Genomic DNA, 20,630 nt, shown 5'->3' with positions numbered 1-20,630 from the left:
GGGGAGAGAGAAGATAGGCTCCAACCAATTTATAATCTTTCCTCTGGGGCCTGACACCTTCCCTCCGCTCCCCTGTTTGGTGTCCCCCAGGTCTGGGTCTATTTTTTAGGCTGTCATCCTACTTCCCCAGCATAATTTTGTTCCTGACTTCTTCAATCATTTTATCTTGGACAGACCCAAGCCAGAAAGAGAGGTGAACCTCAATCCCCCAGCCCCACCCCTGTCCTCTTTCACATGGAACAGCATCTGAGGACAAACTCTATCTCATTAGAAGAATGAAACAGACAGGAAGAACAGGAGAAAGAAAAGAAGGAGAGAAACAATAGGTTGGAAAGAAGGGGGAGGAAGAAGGAGAATACTATAGACGTTACCTACCAAAATACTAGTATTATCACTTAGTTATTATAATCATTACCCAGAACTGGGAGCTACTTTAAAATATACAGACTATATTTTTTAAAAAATTGAAACTGAGATACACTGAAATCTGAAGAACTGGTGAAAACTAAGTTGCAATTTGCCATACCAATAATATTTTTTAGCTCAATTGTCCACACAGGGATTGCCATGCTTTTCCCCTAAAGGAAGAAATAAATATTATATGTTAGGTTTTGCAAGCCATAACTCCATCACAGCTATTCAACCCTACCATTCTAAAGTGAAAACACCCATAGACAATAGGTCAATGAATGATGTGGCTATGTTCCAATAAAACTTTATTTATAAAAATATGTGGTCCTCTGGTCTTCAGGTCATGGTTCCCTAATTCCTGGTTTACTAATTCCTTTTTTCTTCATTGTATAATATTAAAAAGGATACACTTAAAACATTAAAAAATGATTCATAGAAAAGCTACACGTTCACTGTTTTAAAAAAATAATGTACTATAAAACAAAGGTTACCTGAAATACCACCCTAAGAAAGTCACTTTTAATATATTGCTAATTATCATTGCAGATATATTCATAAAGAAATTTGTGTGTGCCTATGTGTATTTTTTAAAGCATGAGTTGGAAATTCTTTACATGCTGTTCTATAACCTGCTTTCTATGCTTAAAAATACATTCAGGGTATGTTTTCGTGTGAATATATTTAGATCCATATTTTTTTTTTCACAAAGTACTATGGATGGAGGTACCATACCTCCTGTGATAGGGATTTAGGGTGCTTCCTCATACCCTCTACATCTCTACTTTTTAACTGACCACTGGTGGAATACTTCCAATGATGGGAAATTTGCTAACTATTGAGCCCATGTATTTGACCTTATATAACAGTATCTGGGGACTTCTGATCTGCATATGGAGGAGATGTGGCTTGGTAATGAACCAGAAAACTCATACTGAGTTAGTAATCAACTACCTTGAGTCAATGGCTCCTTTTTGAACCATTTCCACCCAGGGCTCTGTTGACTTCTACACATCTGAGGATGGAACACTGTTAAATTGCCTTCTGATCCATAGCCACAGTTTTGGTCAAAGTTCCTGCCTGTAGTAATACATGTTTCAACAGGTTATCTGGGGATTTCCAAGGCTATGGGTGCTTCTTCCTGACCTGACTTCTTCATGGGAATATGGCAGCCTCTGACTGAGCAGAAAAACCAGTTTGTGAACACACTTGCCCAGGTATCCTACTCACAAAAAGGTAGCTCTCCAGGACAGGTTCAGACAGAGCGTGGCCATATACAACAGGACAAGTAAAATACCCAGGAAGCAAAGCAGCTACCCCATATAAATTGTTCTGAAGTCTGTGGATACCTATCTGGTCACCCATAAACTGATTGGTTTGCCTTTTTTTTTTTTCATATTTCCTCATGATCTCTTTCTGATACTTTTGTTAGGATGTTGTTATTGAATAGTGAATAAAAGTTCACATTATATTCATGCATGAATTGCAATTAATTTTAAAATTTGGCTGGCCTGAGATGTTAAATCATTTTCTTGCTTGCTTTGTGAGGGATGTGTAATGAAGAAAGCCACTTCATTTATAAATGTAATTTTCATAGAATTGAGACTTTAGAAACCATTCTTTTGCAATCCTTTCATTTAAAGACAAGCACAGTTGCAGTAAGGTCAAGTGATTGTCCCAAATTCACCAGTTTGCTAATGACAAAGTCAGGATTTAATCCCCAAAACCTCATCTCATAAAGCCCAAATTTTCCTCCATTCTACTGCTACTTCTTCATAAGGCAACTGGTTTATTCATTTGTTTATTTCAAGTGAAGGAGAGGGTGAAACATATAGAGCAAGAACATATAAAGGGAAGGAAATAATGTAAAAGAAGTCTGGAGGAAAAAATAGGAAATTAAATAAGCATTCAATATCAGGAAGGGAAAGTACAACTAATAATTGCCCCAGTGCTACAGAGAAGACCAAGTTCAGGCCCTCCAACATTGAGCTGCGTATTCCTGTGTGAGTGACTAGAAACCAAATGAGATTCAGGAGATAACCAGCTTGCAGTGTATGCTGAGAAGCTTATCTCAGGTCCCTGCTCAGGGCTGCCCCAGCTATTCCCCAGCTGTTGGGAATACTGGCCTCTGAGCACTCCCAGGGGTCCATCACTGAGTACTGCCCTGGGGAACTGCTTTGCCAAAGGTTTACCTTTTCCGGGCAAAGGTAGGATATGGAAATATAAAGGTCCAAGTCTCTGGACTCAATTTGAACCAACTCTGAAGAGTGACTGTACGTTAGTCCCCCACTGGGCTGTAGGCCCAACTGAGGCCTCAGCTGTCCCCACATTTAGAGGTAGTTTATCGTTCCACACAGTTTGTCACCTTCACTTTCTTACCTGTGTGTCTTTTAATCATGTACCAGTAAACCTTCCCACAAAATGCATGATTCCAGGAAACTCAGTTGTAAGATACCACCCAGATTCACATTTCTATCCCTGTCAGAATTGGGACTGAAACTCAGATTTTTTTCTAACGCCTCATCTCATTAACTTAGACCATTCTCAATTACTATACATCTTTCTGTGACCAAGTCTCTCTATGTATGACTTGGCATAACACATCCTCCTATAAGGTGGGCCTCTTACAGTATGAAATGATGGTCGCCAGTATGTTACACAGATGATTTTTGGTAACTGGCGAGGCTTATTTTTACTTCAATAGTGACTATTTTAGCTTGGGATTGCCCAGAAGCAGACCTTGAGATGAGGACACAAGCGAAAATGATTTATTAGAATACAGGTTGGCTTCACTAATGTGTGACTTCCAGAGTTACACACATACCTGTGGAGTCATATAGAGCCCTATGCTTGGTTTAATACATGGTTGCTGCCATTTTGAAATTCTTAATTAATTTGTGAAGAATTTTCATTATGTATTAGCACCCCCCCCATTCATGTTGCAGTTCCTGATTAGGACATATTACCAGGAAAAATTGGTATGGGAGTAAGAACTGGAACTGGGAGGAGGAAGAAGCTAAGCAAGGATGTGATATGAAAGTCCCATAGAGGAAAGAGGGATTTAGCCCCACCACATAGTGAGGGACTTCTGTTGTCAGTGTTGATTCAACTGAGAATTGTCCAAATTTGTTGCAAAAGAGTTGGAGTATTTTTACCCCCACACTAGTCTGTCACTGGTTAAAGGCCAAGTGTGAGAATAGAGGACATTAATTACCAACCATTTCCAGTTGTTCTGTGTGCGGGCAAAGCAAATCCTGCAGCTGAATGTGGTACTCTGACCACCAGATGCAGATGCTGGTAGGCAGGAAACACATATGGAACCAGTATTATGAAGTTGGAAAAATCACAGGGAATATGACCATCACTGGCAGCTACTGCTGGAGTTAATCATGTACTTTAACATGAACTAGAGTACTTGATTATCAACTCATGATATCATGGGTAGAATTACTAACTGCACAGGTAATAAATGTAAGAAGTAACAAAAGTGATTCAACAAAAAATGCAAATAAAAAGTAAAAGATCCAGTGATATGAAGATGAAATGTGAGTCACTGAAGTTTGGGGAGTATCAGCAGAGAAAGGCCATCGGTAAAAGTACAAAATGTAGAGCCAGGTGCCCTGGGTCTAAATCCTAGCTCTGCCACTTTCTGACTGTTTCATTTAACTTTCCCATGCCTACCTGCCAGGGTTGTTAGGGGGATTAAATAATTTAATACATATAAAGTACTTAAAGCAATATCTGCCATGAAGGAAGTACTGGTTAAACGTTAGCTCTGACTATTCTTGCCTTTCAACTAATTCGATCAGGGATTTTCCAACTATCTGTAGTGCAATTGTTCCTCAATACCCACTTGGAATGGTTCTAGAACCATCTTCCCACCACTACATCCTATGGATACCAAAATCTGAGGACAACGAAGTCTCAAATAAAATTACTTAGTATTTGCATATACCCTATGCACATCCTTCTGTATACTTTAATCATCTCTAGATTACTCATAATATCTAAAACAATGTAAATGCTACATTAATAGTTGTTATACTGTATTGTAAAGGGAGTAATGACAAGAAAAAAGGCTGTACTTGTTCAGTACTAACTCAGTTTTTTTTTTTTCTCAAATAGTTTTAATCTGCAGTGAGCTGAATCTGAGGATTAGAATCTGCAGATGCAGAACCGATAGGGAGGGTCAAATGCATCTTATTTTCAAGTTTGTTGAAGGATGATACTTATGAAATAAACCAACATACAAAAATAAAAGCCCATGTTTTTTAATGATTAAATGATTCATTAGGCATAACTACTATTGAAGTTTCTACCAGCTCATTTTCAATATCTGTTCCCTTTGCATGACAGTTTACAGACCATTGCTAGTCTGTGACCATACTTTTGAATAGCACTGAACTAGAAAACCTTCAATAAGCCACTTAGCTCTTGCACCTCAGCTTCTGGATTTTTTAAGAGATTAATGAAAGAAGAATAAAATTAAGTACATGAAAACACTTAATAAACTATAGTGTACTAGAAAAGGAAATTTGTGGTAGGGCCATCAGAGTCAATTCTGTTGTCAGGCTATTCTGTTTAGGGTGAATCCTTCAAATTATCAGTATCTGAATCAGTCAAGTGTTTCCTAATGTTGTACAAAGCAGAGAATAAAGGGCTTCTCTGGCAAGCTATGACTCCCACCCTACAACCCAGCTATTCACAGGTTGCTAAGACCATACTCCTGGAAAAAGGCATCAACTAGAGCAGGGAGAGGAAATGTATGGTTTTTCCTTCTGCATCCTATCCAAATGATTTCACAAAAACTGATACTTGAGTAGGGGTCAAAGGGAAAGCAGGAGTGAAGATAATGTCATTAGAGCAGTTCTTGGAGCCCAGCTTCCCTGGGGCCCACTTCTCTTCAGCTGGTGAAACTCAACACTTACAGCCTTCACCAATGCATTTCGACTCTAAGCATGGACTCTGCCCACACTGGTTCTAAGTGACTTACTTAGGCCTCACTTTCTCTTTTATCCACCCCGTCAAACAAGAAGGAAGATACCTAGAGATACTCAAGCAATCTACTGAGTAGTAAAATAGTAAATTTCTGTACATTCACCTTCTTTATTCTGTCCAGATTCACAAGCCTTATTTTATTTGTAAATACTGAGATTTCAACCCAGGAGCACTCTACCACTGAGCTATATCTCCAGTCCTTTTATTTTGAGGCTGAGTCTAAAGTGTGATCCTCCTGCCTCAGCCTCCTGAGCTGCTAGAATTACTTGAGTGCTCCACTTGCTTGGGGGCTTGAAGCTTTTTGAGAGCAAGCCTCCTGTCAGATTGTGAGCTCCCCATCACCTTCAGCACCATACTTGGAATGAAGCAGGTGCTCAATTCTATTTTTGAAAAGGCGGTATGAATGAGTATGAAGTCTCTGGAAGCGAAAGTGGCTCTTCAATCTACCCAACCCCGAATCCATCCAGAAAAGGCCAACCAAATCCAATTAATTCATTACGCAGAACGCTGCCAAGTTCTGGGCATTCGGAAACACAAATTTCATGCGGTTGCGGGGAGGTGGAGGGGGGAAACCTCATGATGGGCGGATGTACTTCAAATTTAACAATCTGGTCATACCTCTGCTTCTGGGAAACAAAATCTCTCCGTGGCCCCAGGGCCCTTTAAATGTTACCGAGGCTCTTTTCCTCAGACATTTTTGGATCAGAGCCTAACTTTTGTGTAGGGGTTTGGCAGCGCTTGTCTTCGCAGCCCAGGGGACCCGCTGCCATAAGGGCTGGCGAGGCGTTCACACGCGGAGGAAACTTGCAAGGAGTCAGAGGCCAGCGTTCGCCGGTGGCGAAGTGGAGGCCCCGGAATCTAAGTCCAGGTCTTCGGGGAAAATTCCGGGGAGTGGGGATGGCCAAGGGCGCCAAGACACTAACGAGCTTCGCCCACTCGCGACGTCTCCCCGCCGCGGGCCGGGACCCGACGCGCGCAGGGCGGCCGAAGCGCGGCACCGCGCGGGCGTCCGGGCGGAGGGAGGGCGGGGAGCCGGGGAAAGAGTCCGAGCAGCCGCCCCGCCCGTCGGGCCGTCCGCCCCGCCCACCCCGAGCGAGGCGGAGCCGGCGCCCAGAGGAGCGGGAGGAGGAGAGGTCGCTGCCGTCTCCAGGAGCCCTTAGAGACCGAGTCCCCGGCAGCGGCGGCGGTGGTGGTGGCGGCGGGGCCAGCGCTCAGGAAGGCGAGTGAGCGCCCGGCGGCGGGCGCGGGTGCCCAGTCGGTCCCTGTGGGGTCAGGGGCGCAGCTCGGGGCGGCGGCCCGCGAGTTTGGGTGCTGGGAAGCGAAATGGAGGGAGGGAACGGAGGAAGGAAGGAAGGAGGGAAGAGTGTCCCGGAGGGCGGGGACTGGTCGGGGCATTGAGCGCCGGAGAAGGGGGTGGAGGAGGGAGGGCAAGGGACAGTGAGACCCGGAGACCGGCGGCGCGCGCCCTCGACGGGCGGCGGCCGGAGCGCGCGGGTAGCGGGGTCTCAGGGGCTGGAGCCAGGGCCGGCGGGTTGGGGGAGAGGGAAGAACGATCCCCCTTCTCGCTCGCTTTCTTCTGACGCCCGCGGCGCGCCCCGCGCGGGTTGCGGAGGCCCCCACTGTCGCCAGCGGTGCTGGTGGTGGGGCCGGGCTGAGCGAGAGGCTGGGGTCGGGGGGCGACCCGCACGCCACGCCCTCTTCCCTACTTTTCTTCCTCGCTTTCTTGCGACAGGCCGGTAGGAGCGCAGCCTCGGCACCCGCTAAGCGTTTGGGGGTCTAGCGGATAAATAGCGGGTCACCGAGAGGGGAACCCTGATGACACACCCCGCAGGGGACCCGGAGGCTGCCCATTTGCAGACTGTTTTTGTAGGTGGTAAGGAGAAAGGTCAAAGTTCAGACTGGAGTCTAGAATGTTTTTTTGTTGTTTTTTTAAAAGCCTTGCCCGGACACTTCCTTCGTCGATCAGGGTGACTTTTCATTTTAATTAGGCATATCATTAAAACTAATTTTGAAACGCGGTCACTAGCGTCTCCGGACACTCTCTTGTCCTTTGCCTTGTGTATCTCGTAAACTTGACTTAAACCATTCATAACTTCCGAAAAGGGAAGCGTGATTCTCGTTGAACTCACGCGGTTGGAGTGAAACTTTGGACAACTGGAAATCGGAGTGAGGGACCTGAAGAGGCCTGTCATCGTGTGGTCATCCTGTGCGGGCGTGGTTGTATACAAACCAGGGGACCGGGAAGGAATGGCCAAACCCCCGGAGTTAGAAGGCAGGTCCCCTGCGCCCACGTGCCAGCGCACGTTTAATCGCTGCTCCGAGTGGAAACAAATCCGGAATTTATTAGACTTGGTGGAGTTGGACAAACTCCACATGATTAGCTTCCTTTCCATCAGTGATTTCCTCTCCCCACCGCTGTCTCTGCGGACACTGTTTATATTTCCTGGGGCAGTTGAAGCTTCGCCTGAATAGATTGTCTATAATGAATCTTTCGGATGTTGTCAGAGGCAGGGTCTGTGTCTGTGTGTTCTCTATGGCCAAAGCAGAGTTTGGCCTTGTTTTTAAAGTGCTAGTCACCACGTTGCACCATTGCTGCTGCTGCTTCTCGGCTCTCAATGTAAATTACCACCGGATCCCGGCCCTCCCCCCGGCAGAACCAGGAAGGCAGGCAGCGTTAGGATGACGGGATTGAATTTTACTATTGCCAAAACAATCACTTTCAAATAAGGAGCTAGGGTTGGTATGTTTTATTTTAAACCAAACTATGTAGATTAGCAAGGCCCTTTTCCAATAAACAAACTTGCGGTTCACACACACAATTTTTAAAGGTAATCAAACATTGTAAAGACTTAAATGACAAGAGGACTTTTGGATCAAACGTTCTGTCCCTTCACCTTCCTTAACAGTTAACCAGCACCATAAAGCTCTGGTTTAAGTCCAGAAAAAAAAATGCAGAACAGTCTAACTACTGTGTCTTTAGGCCTTATAAACAATGCAGTTGTATGTAGCCCAAGTAATTTATTAGGTAGGGGGCTCTGGGCATGATTTTGTGTAGAAATATATAGAAATGTGAATCTGTTTCACAAGAGACAAAAAAATTCTGTGTAGAAAGCCCCAATCTTATTTGAAAGACTAGCTCTCCAACAATTAGATTTGTGGTCTTGGGTTTGTGTTGTCACTTGTTAGAGAACATGGTTGTTTGTCAAGTTGTGACAGCAAAAGCCTTCGTGGTTAAAAAATTTGAGGAAATGGTTAACTAATACCAATTTAGTTTTTTTTTTTACATTAAATACCTTTTCTGTCTAGCAATAAAAAAAAATCAGATTTATATTATGTCATTTGCTGTGTTAGATTTTCATTAGGTGGATTTGTTTCTTTGTTTTTTTGTCTTATTTCAGATTAAGTTGAACATACAAAGGTAAGTTGTAGAAGCCAAATAAATTTTTCTGAACCTTAATTGAGAAGATAAGCAGTTTAACAGAGGTTTGGGGTATGGGCTTTGGTGTTAGACAGACCTGGATAAGAATATTAGTTATTTAGCAATTTTTGTCTAATTTATAAAACAGGAATAGTAGTGGCCTCTACCTCTAGACTTTTAATAAATGTATGACACTATTTTCAGAAAACACTTTGTACCTAACCTACAATAAATGTTCAAAGTATTAGATGTTTTAGTTAGCTTAATGAGCAAGCTGATGGTTAAATTATAAGATGGCAGCCTGAACCTTCCGGAAATGCTAGATAGAAATTCTAAAGAAGATACCTGTTTTTTATGTGTTCAAGTATGTGTATGTGTTTGTCATGCTTCTACCACAGCAGTATGAATAATTATTATTGAAGGGTTAATAATTTTAATATGTTTTTAGAGCTGAAGTTATAGTTGCATGGTATTTTTAGGGCCAATCAGAAACATTTCATTAATTGTCTTTTAAATTTAAAAAGACTTTTTATTTCAAATAGTTGTGTTTATTAGCCTTTTACAGGAAATTAAACCAGGAACAGAAGAAGTATTTGTCTTTAACCATGTATGATTTTTAATTTAAGTATGAAAAAATGTGACCTAAGGGTATCCGGTTATTTGCTTTTACATGTACTGATATGCAAGGCCAACAGATAAGCCACTAGAAGTGTTAGGATTGTTTGTGAGCATTTGTTTTATTTTAAAATTTTTGTGAGAATGGATGTTCAGTTAATTCAGGGACTCTACTCATTGCATCACTGAATCATTTGCTAAAATTTGCAAAATTTTAAAAATGCTTCCATCTTTAAAACAAACCCTTTCAAGCTTGTGTGTGTGTGTGTGTGTGTGTGTGTGTGTGTGTGTGTGTGTTTCCTTAGTGGACATCAGGCACACAGAATTGGTCTGATTGGAATCTTAGCTCATGCCACAGATGACTTCTAATTTTACTAATTGTTCCACAGGGACAGAGAGATGTTGGTTTATAATAATTTCACATAACTATAAAGGGTACAGTGTTAATATGAACTGTTTCTTACTTGTGACACTATGCTCTGAAGCAGTGGATGTCTTGATTGAATAAATTATTGATTGCTTGTACTCCTAGAACATCATAATATAATGACGGATTCCTGGCTCATACTTGTAGATGTGCATGCTGTGGACAAGTTACTTAATCTCTCTATGCTTCGTTGAGGTGTTGTGAGGAATTAAATGAGTTAATCTATACAGAACATTTAGAACAGTGCTGGGCATTTAGTCAATGTTCAATGAATGTTAACATTAAATTGTTTTTTGGAATGTTATTATATAATTAGCATGAATATATTTATTAAAGAAGAAATTATGAAAGCTATATGAAATTATAACATTTTCCAAAAAATTTTTAAAGTCTCAATAATCAAAAGTCCTGCCAAATATCATTTGAAAATTAGAGAACATACAGTAATTACACAATATCATTGTGTCTTTTAAATATGAAATGGATTGCAATCTTAATTATTCAAATTAATTCTTCTAGATCTCAATTCCATTCTCTTTCTTTTCAGAAACTTTTAAAATCAGTAATGCATGAAGTCTGTTATAGATTAAATGGGGGAAGGCAGTGTGCAAGTTTTAGTGCATTATTACAGCCAGCTTAAAATTCTTAACTGTGCATTTTTAAAAGCCTTGAAGAAAATACAAATGGGTGACAGGATTATGTCCACTCCAATTTATCCTATTTGCCCACAATCAGCGAGTACATACAATGATAGTTCATTTATATGATAGTTACTGAAAACAAATTCTGACATTAATAGCATGGTTTTGTTATTGTTTTAGAAAAAAACATCAAATTTCATGGCACTTTAAGGTTCTCAAATTTAATGTCAAAACCTTTGCAGTGAGAATTATGTCGCAGTATAAGGGAGTCCTTTCAGAAGCTGCAGGTTTGTCTTCATAAGAGATATGTGAAAAGTCCATCAGTCGTTAATAAGAATCTGCATGCAGGCCAAGTCCACTGACCTTGACTTCTGGAAGGTGCCCTTTGCAGATCCAGATGTGCAGTGACTAGCTGCATTTGTACAGCACCTTCGGTCTTATCAGACACCTGGACTGCAGTACTGAGGAAGACATCGTGCACTTAGGTTAACAGGAATGTTCCATAGATAAAAAGTAATTACAACACAGTCTTTCCTGCAGGATCTCACCGAGGTCTCACAAAGACCCAGATGAGGAGTCTGAGGTTCCCTCAAATCCCCAACCTTGCTCAAGGGGCAGGGACAGAATTTGCCCCAGAGTCATTCTGCCTCCACATCTCCTCACTAAGTGCTCTGCCAAGAGCCACAATGGATGTGTATCCAGCTAGATCTGGGAGTGAAAAGGGCTTTATGGAGGCAGTTCCATTGAAAAGTTATAAATCCGATCAAGAAAAACAGGAGATGGCTCCTTCTAAGAGAGAAAAGAACCATCAGAGGAGAATCATCAGGGCCTCCCATCAGCTTTACCCCTCTTCAGCCATCACAGTCAGTGTCTCCAAAATGGCTGTGAGACTCAGCAGGCCTGAAATAAATACAGACACCCAGTGCTTTGGTGACCTGTGAAGTCTGCCTTTCCTATCCCTGTACTCCCAGAGGAGGTTTGAAAGGTCCTGAGAGAACCGGCCTGCTAAGTCCTTCTCTAGAACCAGCACCTGCCAAAAGGTCCTGAACTCTCTCTTCGCTTCTCTCTTAGGAAGGACAGTACAGTCTTAAGTATGTAGCTTGGAGCCAGAGAAGAGAGTGGAGGTGATTTGACTGAAGGCAACTTGTAACTGGATTACTCCCATTTACTGCCAAGTCTCTCTTGAAAATCATTTCTAGTGTCACTTAAATGTTTGGTTTATCATGTCAGGTTATATTGGGTATCGTAAAAGTGCTTAGTTATGAGTGTCTGGTTGCCATCCTGGGACAAGGAAGGTTTTTGTCTTCTTTTAATGGGTCTGCATTTCAGAAGATTATAATAAAAGCTGGAGTGTTACAGACTATTTAGACTTTTGATATTTCAGCTCTGCTGGAGGATTAATAGCTAAAGGAATTTTTTTTTTAAGGTGTGAGTGAATCGGTTGCTAAGAATCTTTTGCACTTTTCACATTCATTGATTGTAAATAGGTGACGTGGGAGCTGGGGGTCAGAAGGCTCACATATTCTGTGTGCTTCCTTATAGAAATAGGCTACCTTTCCCTTTGAAGGCAAGGTGGTATAATTGACACAGAATTCCCTTTGATTGAGGGAGGAGAGAAGTGTAAGCCCTGGTTATACTTGAGTTGGCGTGGTCACAGATACTCACTGGAGTGTGTCTGAATTGGTTGCCATGTCTTCACTTGAATTCTCTGTATAGAGAATTGCCTTCATTCAAAATGGCTGTGTGTAAACCCACATGAACCCGTTGGGGGTGGCATCTTATCTTCACTGGTGCAGAATAATTGGGCTTTTATTTAGCTGCAGATACTGCCAGCCAAGATATCCCTGACCACTGGACACTAAACCCTTAGCCCCCACTGGGACATTTTGACTCTGATTCCAAGCTTATGGTGACCTCAAATTTTGTCTGCTTCTTGAGGAGAAATTGCAGAGGAGAAGTATGAAGCCTCTTCTCGAATGAAGATTCAAAATGAAGCCTATGAAATTCCAATGTGAGCTAAATCTGAGGACTTAAAAAGGAATAAAAATCCAAACTATGTTTGGAGTTTATTGAGGCTTACCAAGACCTTATGGAGATAAAACCATCACCCAGGTTGATTCAACCAAAATCTCAGGCAAACTGAAAAGGTGTCAAAACCTATAGACTAGGAGTCTGAATATATCTAGACTAATGAAATCTTTTGAATTATTAGGCCATGGCCTGCACATTAGAATACAGGACTTCATGTGGATATAAGTCATGATCGGCTGTCCTCTGATGGACTTCTTTTTTTTTTTTAATGAATTTTTTCTTTATATATGATAGCGGAATGCATTACAATTCTTATTACTTACACAGCACAAATTTTCATATCTCTGGTTGTATACAAAGTATATACACACTGATTCATGTCTTCATATATGTACTTTGGATAATAATGTCCATCACATTCCACCATCATTTCTAACCCCATGTCCCCTCCCTTTTTTTCCCACCCCTCTGCCCTATCTAGAGTTTTCTATTCTGATGGACTTCTTTCTCTTCAGTTCCTCATTCCTTAAGGGGCAGGTAAAGACCAGTATTCGGGGTGTTGTTGACATTGTTTACTATTAATTGAACAGAAACATGCTCAGTATCATCTGATCCATGCCAAAGTACCCTGCACCTCTGACGAAGTCTGTCTGGTACAGGGAATAGAGTAGTAGTAACTCCTGGGGATATGGAAAGGGATTCCTGTTATTTACTGACCAACTATGGGCCTTCCTCCTTGGGATGGGATGCAAGTGACATTGGCTGCAAGTGCTTTTGGAATGCCACATTTTGGAAAAAGATTTTTTTCTAGTTTAGGTAAGAAGTGGGGATCCTTGTTGCCAAAGCCACCGGAAGCTAAAAAAGAAAATTCAACTGGCACTGCATACTTGCTTTCTCTTTCAGGCTGGTCCTTTAGCAAGCCTACTATCAGAATCAGCTTCATCTTCCCGGTTTCTCTCCTGAGAGGCATTTGCACAGCAGGTGGGATGAGCCCTGTTGGGTGAGTGTGACCGCCAAGGCGGTGGTGCTTAGGATAAAGGGGCTGTCCTGAACTTTGGACTTTGGCCTTCTGCTATTTTATGGAGAGACTACACCTTGTGAAAACAGCCAGCAGGATTAGAAACGTGAATACTTTCATATTTAATCTGGTTAAATGTACGCTTCTTCAAGCGAACTTGGATTCCCAAAGCAAAAATAGCAGAAGGTGAATTCCAAGGATTCCCTATGGAATTTCTTTAAATAGCAAACTCACCTATTGCGTTTTCAGTATGATTTGATTTTATAAAATTTCAGGAGTTTCAACTTTTCAGGAATATCTCCAGAATTGAATATTCAGTACATGCTTTGCCCTCTTTTTCAAGGTTCGTATTTGATGAGCAGCATGCTTCAGTCATTACTATCTACATCCCGAGAGTACATAAATGCTCCTGGCGCCCTGCCTGGGAGTGTTTCTACCTTTGACTCCAGTTCACCTGCTGTTCTTGACTTCCTTCTGGGTGTAATAAATATCAGGGGCTTTAGGCCACCCATACCCAGCAAGGCAGAAATCACCCTGTCCACGGTCATTGTGCTCACCTCCTGAACTCTGGACTGAGCTTTTTCTGCTCACTGACTTTCACATGAGACCTTGCCTGCCTACACCCTCAGTCTTCCAGACCCCTTCTCCTGAGCAGAACTCTTATAGCCTATTCATTCCCCTTGGGAAAAGAGCTATAAAACCTCTTCATTTTAAAATACAAGCAATGTATTTATCTGGTTCCTCCCCCAAATCTCACCACCCATATATAAAAGGAAAACACTGAAAAATATTGTTTCTGTCCCATCCCCCTCCATACCTTATCCATACTGTGTGTGACAAGCAACATGTAAATGCAAGCCAATAAGAACATGTTTTATATTATTTCCCATTCTTTCATAAAAGGTGACAATATTTATATGGATGTTCTGTGTCTTGCTTTTTTAAAAATTTTTACAGCATGTCCTGGAGATATCTCTCAACAGGTAGAGATCTCCCTTTTTCAACAGTGCAGTTGTTTTTCATTGTGCTGTGTACCATGGACCAAGTCCCCTATGCAGGACTTTTCGGTCATATCCAGTCTTTTGCTATTACAGACAGTGCTGTGAGGGCTAGAAGTTAGGTCTCCTTGCTCTTGTGCAGGTGTTCTTAAGGACTAATTCCCAGAAGTGGGACTGCTGAATCACTGTGCTCTGTAATCCTCCTCCGGAAGGGCTGGATCACTGTGTCCTCTCATGGCACTGTATTGGATGGATGGTTCCCATAGTCCCACCAAGAAGAAGAGTGTCAGCTCTTTTTGGTTTTGCTAATCTGGTTGATATAAAATGGCACTTTAGAATGTTTAAAGTTTTTCTTATTACAAGTAAAGTGGAGGTTTGGGACCATTTGTACATCTTTTCTTGATCATGGTCTGGGATAGTAGGTCCACCTTGTAGGTCTTTATTGATCTTTCCTCTTGCATGTATCCCTGTCAGAATCTCTTAAATACTGACTTTAGAATGTGATGCTTCCTTTGGCCTAAGTGTAGAGTGGGCTGCCAAATAGTGCAGAATCAAGAGAAGTATAAAGTATGGTTTTATGACCGTTGCTAATGTCTGAATTATGAATAGTTTTCGGCAAATGGTATTATTAAACTGGGGCTTCTCCAAAATCATAATGAAGATGATCTTCTAGTCTAGAATTTCTTCCCCTTTTAAAAAATGAGCAAAAGAGAGATTGAGGAGATGTAAATTCCAATGAAATTTCCCACATAATCTTTTCTTTTTAATTTGTTTTAATTAGTCATACATGACAGTAGAATGCATTTATGCACTTTGATATAATAGATGGGATATAATTTCTCATTTTTCTGAGTGTACATGTTGCAGAATCATATTGGTTATGTAGTCACATATATGCATACAGTAATACTTAATGTCTATTTCATTCTACTATCTTTCCTACCCCCACATATTCCCTCTACCTAATCTAAGGTAATGCTATTCTTCCCTAGTGCCCCCCACCTTATTGTGAATTAGAATTCAAATATTAGAAAACATTCGGCCTTTGGTTTTGTGGGATTGGCTTATTTGGCTTAGCATGATATTCTCCAACTCCAACCATTTACTGGCAAATGCCATAATTTTACTCTTCTTTAAAGCTGAGTAATATTCCATTGAGTATATATACCACATTTTATTTATTCATTCATCTATTGAGAGACACCTAGGTTGGTTCCATAGTCTATCTATTGTGACTTAAGCTGCTGTAAACATTGATGAGGCTGTGTCACTATAGTGTGCTGATTTTAAGTCCTTTGGGTATAGACCAAGGAGTGGGATAGCTGGGTCAAATGGTGGTTCCATATCCAATTTTCTGAGGAATCTCCATACTGCTTTCCATAGTGGTTGTACCAATTTGCAGTTCCACCAGCAATTTATGAGTGTGCCTTTTTCACCACGTCCTCACCAACATTTATTGTTGCCTGTATTCTTGATGATTGCCATTCTGACAGAGGTGAGATGAAATCTTGTAGTAATTTTGATTTGCATTTCTCTAATTGCTAGAGATGTTGAACATTTTCCATATATTTGTTGATGGATTGTATGTCTTCTTCTGCGAAGTGTCTGTTCAGTTCCTTAGCCCATTTATTGATTGGGCTCTTTATTCATTTATTTGGTGTTAAGTTTTTTGAGTTCTTTATATATCCTAGAGATTAATGCCACTTCAGAGGTGCATGTGGTAAAGATTTTCTCCCTTTCTGTAGGTTCTTTTCTCACTTTATTAATTGTTTTCTTTGATGAGAAGAAGCTTTTTAATTTGAATCCATCCTATTTATTGATTCTTGATTTTACTTCCTGTGCTTTAGGAGTCTTGTTAAGTCAAATCCTAGGCCAACATGGTGAAGATTTGAGCCTGTTTTTTCCTCTGTTAGGCACGGGGTCTCTGTTCTAGTGCCTAAGCCTTTGATCCACTTTGAGTTGATTTTTGTGCAGAGTGAGAAATAGAGGTTTAATTTCAATTTGCTACATATGGATTTCCAGTTTTGCCAGCACCATTTGTTGAAAAGGCAATCTTTTCTTCAGTGAATTTTTTGGCACCTTTGTCTAGTATGATATAACCATATTTAAGTGGGCTTGTTTCTGTGTCCTCTATTCTGTATGATTGGTCTACAAGTCTGTTTTGGTGCCATTACCATGCCGTTTTTATTACTATGGCTCTGTAGTATAGTTTAAGGCCATACAATCTTTTAAGAAGTGTAGAATTTTCCATTTATGTGTATCTCCAGAAGTGTTATACATGTCAGACTTTTTTTTGTTTACTCCCTGAATTGGACTTCTGGTTTTTTCTTTGGTTCCACTGTCAGAGAGACATTTTATTTCCAAGGTAAAAGAGAAGATGAAAGTAAAAATATAGCGTAAGAAGACAGGCCAGAGCTCAGTATTCCAGGAAGGGAGTAGGATTGAAATTGTGTCTTGCTTTTTGAGCCGCTCTTTAGTAAGGCTCTTGGGGTGTCATTTCAATATAAAATTAACTTTTATTTTTTGAAGATGGAGTTCCATTGAAAGAGAGGGACATTATGATTTGGTGAAAAGATAGCTGTAGTCTTTTTATTTTTAGAAATTCCTAAGGCAGTAGTGTATAAAGTCGGCCTACATCTGTATCCAAAAAAGTAAAAACCAAAAGCAAACTAATAAACCCACAACAACAAACTCTTTCTCAGAGTTAAACCACTAACAGTGATGGCCCTTGGAAGGTCCCATAGAAAGGAGCAGATCTCCCAGCCCAGAGCTCTATGTCTTTTCAGCTCCTGAATATGTAGGTTCTTTTGTAAAGTTTTGTGTAAAGATCTTCCAATACTTTGTTTTTCTTCTAGCATTTATCTTGATCTGTTGTATGGTGTTGATCTTCTCCAGTATAGCATCAGCCATAAGGACACTGCCTTGGTCTAGTGTTCTATCCCCAGCATATAGAAGGATACCAGCACCTTTGGGTACCAGATCCATGTGGCTTAGATGCTCCTGAAGTACCTTCTGGACCCAACTGGATTCAGCTGCATTAGGGACCCTGTGTCAGACGTTGGCCTGGGAAGTTTGTGTTAGCCTTTCCTTGGCCTTTTGGCAGGATACACTAACCCTTGGGAGCTCTCTGGAAGCATTTATGGTGGTTTAGAGCTTGAATCACCTAGGCATCACCTGACCACTTGGATCTTCTGACCATTTGAAAAACAGAAATAATAACACTGTATTTCAACATATCTAAGATGTCATCAATTATGAGATATGCTGTTATTTTCTGTGCCACAAGAGGAAAAAATACTGCTGATTAAACTATAACAAACATCAATGATAGGAGTGCATTCATTTTCTGTGGCTGCTGTAACAAATTATCACAAACTTAGCAGCTTAAGACAATCCAGATATATTAACTCACAGTGTGTTGGGTCAAAATGTAGGGTGGGCTTGGCTTGTTTGTCTCCTCTGGGTTTTATAATGCTGAAAAAGTGTCAGCCAGCTGGGCCTTATTGGAAGCCTTGGAAGGAATTTATTTCTAGGCTTCCTTAGGTTGTAGGTAGACTTTAATTCTACCTACAGAGGCACATTCTTTGGGGTCTGATCTGGGGGGCACCTTTATCTCTTAGAGATCTTTCTCTCTAGTCCTTGCCCCTAGACTTTTCATCTCAGAGCCAGCAACAGAGTGGCAGATTCTCCTCATGCTTTAAATCTCTTTGAGGTCCTTTCTGCTATATGTCTATGCCTCTAGCCAGAGAAAATTCTCTGTTTATGAGGGCTCATTTGATTATGTTGATTGGATTGGCTCCCCTATAAGTTACTCCTCCTATATAAGGTCTGTAACCTTAATTACAAAATGCAAAAATTCTTTTGTCCTTTAACATATAATATTCACAGGTTCCAGGAATTAGGATTTGGACATCTTTTGAGAGGTGGGCATTCTGCCTACCACGTACAGTTATCCCAGTATCCGGGATGATAAAATGTGAGCAAACTATGCTTCTTAGTATTGATTAAGTACTGTCTGTCTTTATTTTAGGAATAAAAGAGCTACTGATGTATATAAAGCTCTTGGCATGTTAATAAGTGCTCAGGGTTAACTATTATTGTAATTATAATTGACATTATGATCAGCATGGTACATACCCCGCATCACCTTTAATCTCAACTGAAATTATTTCACAGTTATGCATTTGTCAAACCCTAATTGAGAGAGTATAGTGTGCTGGCAGTAAATTTGATGGTAGTGATGCTGATGGGTACTCCTTGAGTGCCAGCTCTGTACTGACATGTGCTAACACCTTTACATGCACTTTCTCACTCCCTATAGTAGCCGTGAGTAGGAAGTGCTAGCTCTGTTTGTAGGGGAGGAAGCAGGTTCAGGGGTTGATTATTGTGCACAGTAATCAAGGAGGTGGCATCCTGCTTTGAATCCAAGTATGTCCGACTCTGAGTTGTTGCTCTTTTTATGGTACCGTGTTGTCTGTCCCTGTCCCTGTCCCCCCCACCCCTCCTACTAATACCATATGAAAAGTGCAACAGGAAAGGTGTCCTCCAGGTAAGCTGGAGGAAGTGGCTTGCTGGAAGGGGAGGGGACAAAAAGGGAATCACAGATACTGTGATTCTCTCCTGTGCTTGGATGTTTCTTTGCTAATAGACATTTTAGCTCTTGTGGACAAAGACCCTGTCTCTTCAGCCTTTTTTTCCTTCAGTTTTTAATAAGCACCAAAATGAACTTTCTTCATTCAACAAATGAAGGTTGCCTACTCTGTGGGGATGCAGCTTTGAACAAGATACTCCAGGTTCCTAGAGCGAAACCACATGAATGAGACTGATTGAGGTAGGGTAAGTCCTGTGAAGACACTGAATATGGGAGTTTGAGAGGAGAAATAACCCCAAAGACCTCTCTGCAGATGTGACATTTGAACTGTCCAAGCTAGGAATGAGCTTAGTATGTTTGAGCACAAAAAGAGACCCCTGAGGTAGAAGTGGGAGGGGCTCCATCATGTAGGCCATTGTAAAGACTTAGGGTTTAATGAAAATGCAAACAAGACTTTGCAGAGAAATCTGCTTTATTTTTGCAAATAAGCTAGCTATAGCAGGCTGGAAATATAGTGTCCTGGGTGTGCCCTGTGTGCCGTTTTCAAATCGGGGAAGGTTTAGGGGTGGGAACTCCTATTTTTTAAACTTTAATTTAAGTCTAACCAGGGCAAAGGAGAAAGGGGAAGAGGAGGAAAGTGGCCTGGCAGAACTGGGGTTAAAAAAAAAAAGAAAAGGAGTTACTTGAACTCAATAAACCACTCCAGAATCACAATCTAGAATTTTCTCAAGGCAACTGTAGATCCTAGATGGCTCTTCAAATTCAGGTAGACATTGTTGAAAACGGATCTCATCTTCCTTCAAAACCTGTTTACTTTTTTTTTTTTTTTTAAAAAAGAGAGAGAGAGAGAATTTTTAATATTTATTTTTCAGTTCTCGGCGAACACAACATCTTTGTTGGTATGTGGTGCTGAGGATCGAACCCGGGCCGCACGCATGCCAGGCGAGCGCGCTACCGCTGAGCCACATCTCCAGCCCAAAACCTGTTTACTTTTTGGGGCTGGGATTGTAGCTCAGTGGTAGAGCGCTTGCCTAGCACATGGGAGGCAATGGGTTCCATCCTCAGCACCACATAAAAGTAAATAATTAAAATAAAGATGTTGTATCTATCTACAACATACATATACACATAAATAAAAATAAAACATATATATTTCTTTATTTATTAGTATAAACAAAAAAAAAAACCAACTGTTTGCTTTTCTTCCTGTTCTCAGTTTAGGACCTTTCCCTTCTACCAGGATTCCAGGCTCTGAACAACTGAGTCATCTGAATCTCCTTCCTCCTCTGCTTCACCTCCTTTCAGCTCAACCCCTCTACCCCATCAAAGCCTGCTGCAGCCCTTCCTAACCTGTCTGTGCCTCCCCCCTGCCCTCGTTTCCTCACTGACCTCTACCCTCTATACTGCTACCTGGCTGACTTCCCTTAAACAGATCTGAATCGGTCACTTCCTGGTTGAAAGCTGTCAACAGGTACCCAAAGGCTT

The 20,630-nt window shown here is 41.2% G+C and overlaps 1 protein-coding gene across 3 annotated transcripts in view; it reads left to right on the top strand.

Annotated features, from left to right (window-relative positions):
- The first annotated feature begins 6,219 nt into the window (after positions 1-6,219).
- Gng12 (G protein subunit gamma 12) overlaps positions 6,220-20,630 on the top strand; it is a 120,813-nt gene continuing 106,402 nt past the window's right edge. The window contains exon 1 of one of the 3 annotated variants that reach the window (XM_077803695.1): positions 6,220-6,274. The gene's annotated coding sequence lies outside the window, so the exon portion shown is untranslated. Of the gene's footprint in view, positions 6,275-6,516; positions 6,630-20,630 lie in introns of those variants that run through there. The other 2 variants (XM_077803693.1, XM_026409784.2) reach the window with 2 other exon arrangements.

Source organism: Urocitellus parryii, chromosome 11, assembly GCF_045843805.1.
Source record: "Urocitellus parryii isolate mUroPar1 chromosome 11, mUroPar1.hap1, whole genome shotgun sequence".
Lineage (NCBI taxonomy): Eukaryota > Metazoa > Chordata > Mammalia > Rodentia > Sciuridae > Urocitellus > Urocitellus parryii.
Note: the sequence above shows the minus strand (reverse complement) of the source record. Positions and strands in the feature narration are given on the sequence as shown.